Below are 10474 nucleotides of genomic sequence, written 5' to 3'. Positions count from 1 at the left end.
TGTTGGTCATAATAAGCTAACAACATTAATAATAATAATAAGTATAAGTTTTTTATTTTGTTAGTATTAACTTATTCTAGGATTAGTAATATTACAAGGATTTTTTTTAGATTTAACAATAATATTCCATTTTCTATGAATAAAATTATTATGTACATTATTTAAGACTCTTAATATACTATTTTCATTCTATCCCTTATTGAAAAAATCTTATTCCTCAGAATAGCATAAAAATCATCTATTCTGTATAAGGCAAACATATGAGATGCACTACAAAAACGTGGTAATCCCAAGAACATCCTAAAAGCATTATTATACTGCAATATAAAAATGTTCATAGATTACGCTTAATAAGCACGCAGTTTTTTAGATTTGTACCTCCGGTATCGCATTTTTACCGTCTATCCAACTGTCAAGAAATTTTTCCTTCCGGAAAAGCGTTGTTTACTGTTGAAATTTTGAAAAATGAATGCGATTACTAATTATGACAGTTATTCAATCATCATGTCCACAAATCATTCTTATACAAACAATGGATTCAAGTTCTAAAGGTTGATGCAACCATTATAAGATAATTCATATTTATACAGTTTATTCTTTATTACAAAGACTTTTTATGAAATTTTTGTTAGTTATTATCAAAAGACGATTCATATATTGGATGCAGCACCTTACAAAATAATTTGTTATGTATATTACAGTCATTGTAAAATACTGTATTTGATTGAAATTAGTGGCCGTTGATATTCAAATGGTAGATTCAGACATTTTAAAGATATATTTATAGTGTCGATTCAAAAAGCGCGTAGTTTAAAAGACTAATTGAATAAAGTTTATTAAAGTGAAACTTCATCTCAAACTTTTTCGTCTGTGTATTGCATGTCGCGTGACGGTCGGGCGGCGCCTATAGTTCGCATATTGGATGCAATTGCGTTCGGGTGGAAGAGTAGGTTCGAACCCCACACACTTGATAAAGGTTTTTTTATTTTATGACAATGTAAAGCATAATATATAAATTTGTTTCTTTTTCTATGCTGATATTAAAACCTGTGTTATTTCGTGAAAAAAGTTTCACTTGTATCGAGGTTTCGTAAAACCACAAAATTGCTTTTTTTGACTTTGACTTTTTATACATGCAATAAAAATTAATTATTGAATTAAGCGTTATTTTGCGGAAATCCAGAGTTTTCCAAATGCTGTGAACCATTGACTTAACGCTTAACTTGTAAATTCTTATACTTGAAGCAAGAAAACTTGAAACTTTAAATTAAACAATATCATCAGAATAATATTAAAATCATCATCTGTTGCCATAAAAACGAAAGATTTTTTTGTATAATATGCCTACCAGGAAAAAAATATCGACGAATTTTGCTTGCAAGTGATACAATTGACCACTCATTCAACGAATTCATAAAATAGTGTTAATCCTATACTTAACCGCGAAATAACTGAAACGATCAGTGAATAAACCAATTAGCAGATGAATAATATAAATAAACTAGCAATGAGGTCGTCAATTGTTAGTTACTGGGAACAATTTAGCATTGAGTGCTTACGTAGCGATACAGGAAGAGAGATACTCAGTAAACAAGTCTTTTTAACCAGCGACCTTGCTTGTCGGACAAATAAACGGGATAAATTCATATTAAACTCATCATTTCTATAGAATCTTCGATATCAGCTTATTATTTGACAAATTATTAAGAGTTATTTATGATTGCAATTTACTTTTGAAGCTGCGGGGTTTATCGGGGTTTCTTGGTTGTGATAATATCTTGATACGTTATCGTTACGAGGAGATGTCGCTTTTTTTTCGAAGTTATAGTCAAATAAACTTTAATCAAATAGTCTAAGTCTAAGTACGCAAGTAAGTTCTAAGCTTTTTGAACATGTTCGCTTTGACAATAGACAGGCCTTCTTAAAAATGATCTATTAAGTACGATCTTAAAACCTCAGAGATCCAAAAGAGCCAGCATCTAGGAGTATAATATTAACTTTCAACAGAATTTCAAAAAGAATGCTCTCCTAAAGACAATATCCATAGACCATACAGAGATGGTCTAGAAACATAATTTAGTTGGACAAACAACATGAAGGGTCGTAGCGTTCGACGAGACCTAGGTACTAGTAGCCTAAAAAGATTTGGATGAAACTGTCATATTTGCGGATAGAAAAGTATTTATTAAACACAGTCAAAAACTTTAGTAAAAAAACAATCTAGCGATGATTTGTAAATAATAAAAAGGCAATAAATGTCATGGTTTGTGGGCGCAACGCCGCGCTAATATTATATCGAGTAAGGACTTTCCCAAGGTCGCATTCTCGTGCCGTTTCATCATTCTTTGTTTTATAACAATGCAACTGATATTCAAACAAACTTCAAAAACTATTCCGTCATATATCAACTATTTTCTGTTTACTTTTTCATAACTATAACACTTCCGGGTAAAGTTCAATTATGAAAAAAAATTGGTGTATGTGTTTTTTTATTGTTTGTTCGTAACGCTAGATCACTTGGCGTTGCGTAGAGATGTTGCTTCATTATGCGTGTTCTAGCACATTTATCACGGAGAGTGTTCCAAAGAGCTGTTTCACCTAATGTGCGGCGTTCGTCCAGAGTGTGGTTTTCAAAGAAATTTCTTCTACGTATTACAAAGCTGGGGAATGAGTTTCTTTGTGCGTGTTTCCGGGCGATACGACATGGGTAGCTCCAAAAATATTGCGTACACCTTCTTGTGATTCCTTTGGTGTTGCATGAGAATGTGGGCGGCGGCTCCTGTTCCATTAAAACATTCACACCTAAACCAATCAATCGATCATTGTTAATACTTACACACAAGGACAATTACATTACTCATATTCTCAAGGATAAATAAATAAATACATGTCAGCAATTAATGAAAAGTAGTATATTTAACATTAAAAAAGTACAGAAAATAAATAACAATAAAGAAAATTAAATACATTAAATAAGATCTAAGATGATAAGTAATAGTGATAAGTATAGTGAAAAGTTGAAGTGGAAACAGGCCGCTCATATAGCACGTCTTGAAGATAGTCTGTTGGCAACTTTACTGACATTTTGTTTAGATGGCAATCTCACAATTGAATCCAACTTTGTACAGGTGTCAATAACGTGAATCCTAAATAACACCAAAAATAGAACTAAGTTAAGGTATAGCATGAGGTCTCTGGAAGTATCCAGTCCTGCAAAAATCGTTCTAGCCTTTTTGGAAAAAAAAAACACCTTTTATAAAGTGTCAATAGCAAAATAGGTAGAACTGTTGACTCTCACCACAGAGCCCTCGGTTCAACCCTCGAGTTTGGGTTACAGTGGCTTTATCAGGTAAACGGTACTAAAGGTGTGTAAAATATCGATCTAAATACATCAAATAATAAAGTGCGATTTTTCAGTATTACCTTCAGAATATTATTTAAAATCACGTTATTCATTCCCAGACACTTAACATCGTGGCAACCCCTTCCAGACACCCTTAATGCTCATGAAATTATAATTTTACTTATGCCATAGTATAAAAGCTGATTTTTATATATAATACTTGGGTAATAAGTAGATGATGTTTCCTCATTAGACAGACACTAGGTGACCCCTATGTATGCTTGTTTGTTCTCTTCCATAAAAATCTATAGAAATAGGTGTATATTCACTTTAATTTTATATTATCTACAGATAAAACATTTGACATTTAAATAAATAAAATAGTTCTAGCGATCTATAAAAAAATATACAATACCAAAAAATACCTAAGACCTACTGCCAATGGAATCATAAATTATTTTAGAATGGTCAGATGAGAAAGTTTTAAACAATTCATGGACCTTAAATAAGGCTATAAAAATCGAAACAAAACATGCGAAAACAGCATTTTTGAATAATTTTGCACCATTAGTCGTGACATTTGGCCTAACCTGCTTTCTAGTTCCCAAATAAAAATTACAAAATTCTTCTGTTGTTTATGGGATAATAAAGCAAAAAAAATGTTATGTATTATGTTCACAAGATTGATGAAACGAGATTAACTGGTCATTCAAACTGTAAAGTTTATTGAGGAATTTGTGAATTGCAGGAAAAAATCGATCTACTCGTAGACATCAATCAAATGATATAATACCACTAGCTAATGACAAATCAATATTAGTTACGCTTATGGAGCTGTTAGATCGTTTCTGTTTTAGTATTTTAAAGTATCTTTTATAATCTAGAGAGCAGTTAAATTGACATTCTAATAAACAGCACGGAAATAAAGAGACTGATAGTTACACAAATAAAACTGAAAACAAAATTTTATGGACGATGCGGGACTTGAATCCGCGACCTCCCTCGTTCCGTGCGAGCGCTCTTTCTAACTGAGCCAACCATTCGAGTGACGTATCGTTCATAAAATCTCGGGTTCGAATCCCGCATCGTTCATAAAATTTTGTTTTCAGTTTTACTTGTGTAATTAATCCCAGGAGTGAGGGTTATCACTTTAAAAACATAACAAATTTATTAATTACTCTTTCGAGCTCGAAATTATTTAAAAAAATTGTTTTCAGCTATCAACACCACAGTCGGGCTGGAGGATTGACCCTCTTTATAGTAAAAAGTTTGAGCACTTTATTTTGGCTTGTGAATGAGAATGATCTGTCACGCTCGGCTCTTCGGGCAGTCTGCTCGAGTCCCCTAGGGTGTGCAATCAGTCACTAGTCAGAGCAAACAATACTTAAGCAACTTGCACGAATTGATAATTTTAATTTTAACCTTTTACAGCATAACTACGAGATACTTTTTTTAATTTTTATTATTAATCTTCTAGTTGAAGTTATCACTTGTGTCGTGTGGTGTTTGTTATGCGCAAGGCAGTTGTTATCACTGTTCTTTTGAACTCCAAATAATCTTGATTTTTTTTAAAGTAACAAGCGCTTCAAGGTAAAGATATCAAAAAACTTCAAACTTTTAATTGACTTATGATATTTAATATTTTTTTATTAATATTTGTATACCTTTTATACGATCATACAATTTTAATGGTAAATTATGAACATTATCTCTAGGGATGATTCAGTTAAGTTGGGTCATGAGTAACACAGTTTTAAAAGTTAATTTTTTCAACAGAAAATGCCTGACTCAAGGCTGATTAAGAGAGAAATATTTCCTGAGATTCTTGTAACCGAAATATTTTGCTTCGAGTAATTTGTTTATTGTTTTATTGGTGGCTTATGCAAAACCAAGGCGCCTTCGCCTTAACTTTATTAAACAGAATTGAAAATTATAACGATCCATATTGAGATAACGAGTGTTATCTGATACAGAGTTGGTGAATAATTTATTGAGACTATGAACACTAAATTATATAATCGCAATTAAAACGGAAATGTTTCGTTAGTCCAGAGTTTTATGTTAGAGCTGTATACATTCAACACTGTTTAATTAGTGTTTTTTTTTCTTACAATTTTTTTACTACAAGAATTTTAATTTGAAAATAAAATACTGTTATTTGTGTGTGCTACCTATTGAAAGGGTTTAAGCTCTGTTCAGACTGAGGCGTTTAACGCGCGGGAAGCGGGACTCATTTTAGCGCAATTCGCTTGCTAGCTTAGCGTCTTTTGAGACTTCCCGCGAGTCATTTTTAGTTCTTCAGTGGAGAAGCATCATGCATTGTGAGATCAAACAATCTAGCCGGGCGTCCCGCTCTTGTTTCGCTTCAGTCAGCGACTACTTGCGTCAATTTGAACACGTCCATACAAGTTAGCTGACACAATCTGCGCGAACGACTTCCATCCCGCGTCCCGCGCGTTATTCGCCTCAGTTTGAACAGAGCTTTAAGTCGGTGCTTGTCCGCTTGGGTTGTTTGGTTCTAGATGAAGGTATCCCGCTCACGCGTGGCGAGTATAGGTAACTGCGATTACATTTGGCTTGGCACTGACTTCAAACCTTCTGTCATCAAGCCAAACAAATACCGGTCGAATTGAGAACCTCCTCCTTTTCGAAGTCGGTTAAAAACAAAACAATATATATACACAAATAAAATTTGAAAAACAAAACAAATAAAATTTGAAAAACAAGGCTCGAACCCACGACCTAGGCTCTAACCACCTGAGCAAACCGTTCGAGTACCGCCTCGTTACAAAATTCTGTTTGCTTTGTTCAACTCTCAGGTTGTGGCTTTGTTTTTCAAATTTTATTTGTGTATTAATCCTAGAAGTGAGGGTTATCACTTTAAAAGCATAACATATTATTTAGATTTTACAAGAGCGACATCTCAAGTCAATTTCCTAATATGCAAATATTGGGGTTGAGCAGGTTATCAACTGTAAAGTAGATCCTGTAGATGAAGCCACAACCTGAGAGTTGAACAAAGCAAACAGAATTTTGTGACGAGGCGGTACTCGAACGGTTAGCTCAGTTGGTTAGAGCACCGGCATGGAACGCCGGAGGTTCAAGCCCCGCATCGTTCATAAAATTTTGTTTTTCAAATTTTATTTGTGTATTAATCCTAGAAGTGAGGTTTATCACTTTAAAAACATAACATATTGTTTACAATATATATAACTACAGTCACATTACTTAAGGTGTTACATTAAGTAAACATTATCATTACGGGAAAATGTAAAAAGGATATTGGAAGCATTAATTCCACGTTGGTTAGTTAGACTGATCCATTGACCCAAAAAGCTGTCCACGCTTGGTTTTCCAGTAGGCCTATTGAGACGCAGATAGTACTTTGTATATTCTCCACGCCTCTGGGCCCACGCGCCAAGTTTATCCACACCAAGCAGGTCAAAGATGTAAGACTCAGTGAGACTGCTGTCTTAGGCGTTCGAAGCAGTAGACTCAGCATCAACTGAAGTGGCTTGGAAGGAACTAGATTATCGATCCAAGTTGCGTGACTTATGTCAGAAGGTGATGAGAACAGTTGTAGTGCTGCTCAGAATTTTTGGGTGTTTCAATAATCGTGAGCGGCACTGTATTGTATTGGGCAGGGCGTATCAATTACTACAAGCTGAACGTCCGGTTCGTCTCTTCCCTTATTTTTATAAAAAAAAAAAAAACAATTTATTATCTACCCTTTTATTGTAACAGATTTATAAATGTGACTTGCAATATTTTCCAATAAAAGTTTTTGTATTTAATCAAAAACAATGCTTGATGTAGAAAGTTCTAGAAAAATTTCTTCTTCCAGGCGATAATAGAAACTTGTGGGCAAGTAAATAATTTTATGTTAGTAGTAAAAGTTTTGTTTGAATCTATTATGAGCCACTTAAGGCTGTTATAACGGTTACACTATCATGTTACTCGATTTTACGATCAGTTAAGTGTTTATCATAATATTATAATTGATTCAATTTTGATACATTTTAATGTTTTTAATGCCATTTTTACAATGATGTACCCTTGGGCCTTGATAGGTGACATCTTAAAGCTTTTTTTACAAAGACCTAAAATTGTATTGTACAGGTTGGGCCATAATGACATGCGAATTTTAAAAAAGTATCGAAAAAAACTATAAGTTGTTTAATTATCGATAGTAAGATAATTTCTTATATATTTGAAGTAGACAAATGGGAAATTTATTTATTAAAAATAACTTCACTAAGATGTGAACCATCTAAACGTACACACTCTTTTTTTTCAAAGCTAAAGTTTTTATTTCCATAAACATGTGCATTTTTTTATTGAAAATATTCGTCTTTTTTTTATAATCTTTATTAAAATATAAAAACAACCATTATACAGCTTCTTAATCTATACAATTAACTAAACACAATATAACTAATTATTATTCAAAGTTAACTTTCATTATTATAAGTAACTTAGTGGCTGTCATTAAACTGCTTAACCCTATCGTTTCGTACTAGTTAAAACTGTATCACGAAAGGATAGTATTCATCGTCCTTAGATCAGCGATACTTAGGTGCGTGTACTTGAAATTAGCAAACTTATACAAACTAAGTCCTTGATTGTGTTCAAAATCGATCAAGTGTTATATTATATTTACGTTATGACTGTTATGTGTGTATGGTGAATTTGTATTTATATACCCGAGGGTAAGAAATGCCTTTGTGCCTACTGGTCAAATAAGATTTTTCAGTAAATTTTCGGTCTCATTGTAGTCCAATGACTTCAGATATTTATCAATTGTGGTTTTGCATGATCTATGATTAAGATTTTTAATTTTTGAAATTTTATTTAGTTGTAAAGGTAGGGACCATAATATCTAATGAATATAAGCAGTTTGACTAAGGTATATTTTCTAAGTATGTGAGAAATTCCTATTTGACAATACCTCTCTTATTATCTTTGGGAGTGATTATACATTTTTGTGCAAATACAAAAACAATTTCTCTGAAACAACTCTGCGAATCTAGACCTCTAATTTGTGAAAACTCGCGGTCACAATGCTCGGGGGATATCGGACATTTCGCGAATGTTGTTCTTGAGGTGGTTTATCGTGGTTGGTTTATTGGAGTAAATTCGACTATTGAGGTGCTCCCATAGAAAGAAATCCTGTGGCGTGAGATCTAAGCTCCGGGGAGGCCACGGAATATACCCTCGACGGGAAATCAGCTGATCTCCAAAAAAATTCGTTTACAACCTCCGATTTGGTTTCAATTTCTGCACTGATTGCAGTTTATATTCATGCATTTTCAGACATTTTACATACTACTTTTACATACAAAATACGCCGGAAGCTTGTTTTTAATATGAGCTCAGCTGATCTCTTTCAAGATGATAGTCCGGGATGTCGCAACTTCGCTAACTGATTCTTCCGTTCGTGTGTACTTTGGGCGCTCTGCAGATTTCTGATTCAGTGTCGAACCGTAGACTCAAAGTTTTGGATCCACGACCTGATCATACATTTACATTTATTAAGATCATGTAACCTTTGAACGAAATAGAGCCCAAGTAATAGCGCATGTATCGTCTTTTTTGTAATATTCCTTTACACAGAACACTCGCTGTTCACCGTGGAAACGCTTCATTGCGACTAATTTTTTTAGAACTAAGCTACTAATCCCCACTACCTGAGCCTCTCTCCTGTGCTGTGGTCAGGAATAGTGCGATTAATAAATTCGCACCCCTTTCTGGCTCATCCTGTTTTATAATATTAAGTAGGCTTAGTAGTTATATGATTTAAAAGATGGGCTGAGAGTTCCTTATTAGTTTTTCTCCTTTTGTCAAAGCCCCTTCACAAACTCATGTAGTATCATGACGTTTACAAGCTAAAATCGGTTACAGTAACAATAGATTTGCTGTCCTTTTCTATCTTGCTGTATCTCAGTTACCAACGACATAGCCCAAATGATTCCGAAACTTAAGTGGCACTGGGCAGGGCACACAGCTCGAAGGATAGATGGCCGTTGGGGTAGTAAAGTCCTTGAATAGCGATTACCACCTATAAGACGTAGTGTTGGTGGCCCCCCACAGGGCAGCGCAGGACCGATTTATTTTTTTGAATAGTCCGGGCGTTCTATTCGCAATCTATTTTATCATTCAGAAAGTCATTGCAGATGTAGTAAACTTTAAGGCATAAACGTTTTTTGTCACTTTTGAGTTTTGTAGCACATTTTCTTTGTCATACAAAGACTTACAACTCGATTCAACCGCATAGTAGGCCTAACAAGTTTATATTTGCTTCTGGTGGTGACGTCATTATAATTATCGCAGTTTCTAGAAAGTTCGCTCATGTTCCTATGTACATACAACACATTATCAAGAATATAAAATTGAGAGGCAACAGTTAGAATGTTTAATTTTTAAACATCTTGTCTGAATCATTCTTTATTTATGCATAAAAAGTTATTTAATTCTTGAGGACAAACGTCAAATTAGTCATTTACCTACGAACAAAGACCCAATTATTCAAATTCCTTATTCATTTCTAACATGATGATCATTAGGTTATTAACACTTAATTTTTATCCCTGTCATAAATTATATGAATCATTAAAGTGTATTCGTTATAAATTTTACACATTCAGATATCCCCATACGTTTTATTGACGCTTCGGAAGGAAAGTGTTATAAAAGCTATATTTTATAGCGAAGTGCTAAAGTCTCAAAAAGAGATTATGTAATCAGTGGGAGGCACCTTTGCACAGGATGCCGGCTAGATTATGGGTACCACAACGGCGCCTATTTCTGCCGTGAAGCAGTAATGTGTTTCGGTCAGAAGGGCGTCGTAGCTAGTGAAATTACTGGGCAAATAGACTTAACATCCTATGTCTCAAGGTGACGAGCGCAGTTGTAGTGCCGCTCAGAATTCTTGGGTTTTTTTAGGAATCCTAAGTGGCACTGAATTGTAATGGGCAGGACGTATCAATTACCATCAGCTGAACGTCCTGCTCGTCTCGCCCCTTATTCACATAAAAAAAACCGAGCTCTATCTATACGTTTCAAAGGCATCTCTTATAAAGACGTTATTTTTTTGTTATAAAAAATCAACCCACGTCGTGTATATAACAATTT

The sequence above is a fragment of the Leptidea sinapis genome, chromosome 18 (assembly GCF_905404315.1).
Source record: "Leptidea sinapis chromosome 18, ilLepSina1.1, whole genome shotgun sequence".
NCBI classification, from domain to species: domain Eukaryota; kingdom Metazoa; phylum Arthropoda; class Insecta; order Lepidoptera; family Pieridae; genus Leptidea; species Leptidea sinapis.
The sequence above is the reverse complement of the archived record's forward strand: the minus strand, read 5'-3'. Positions refer to the sequence as shown.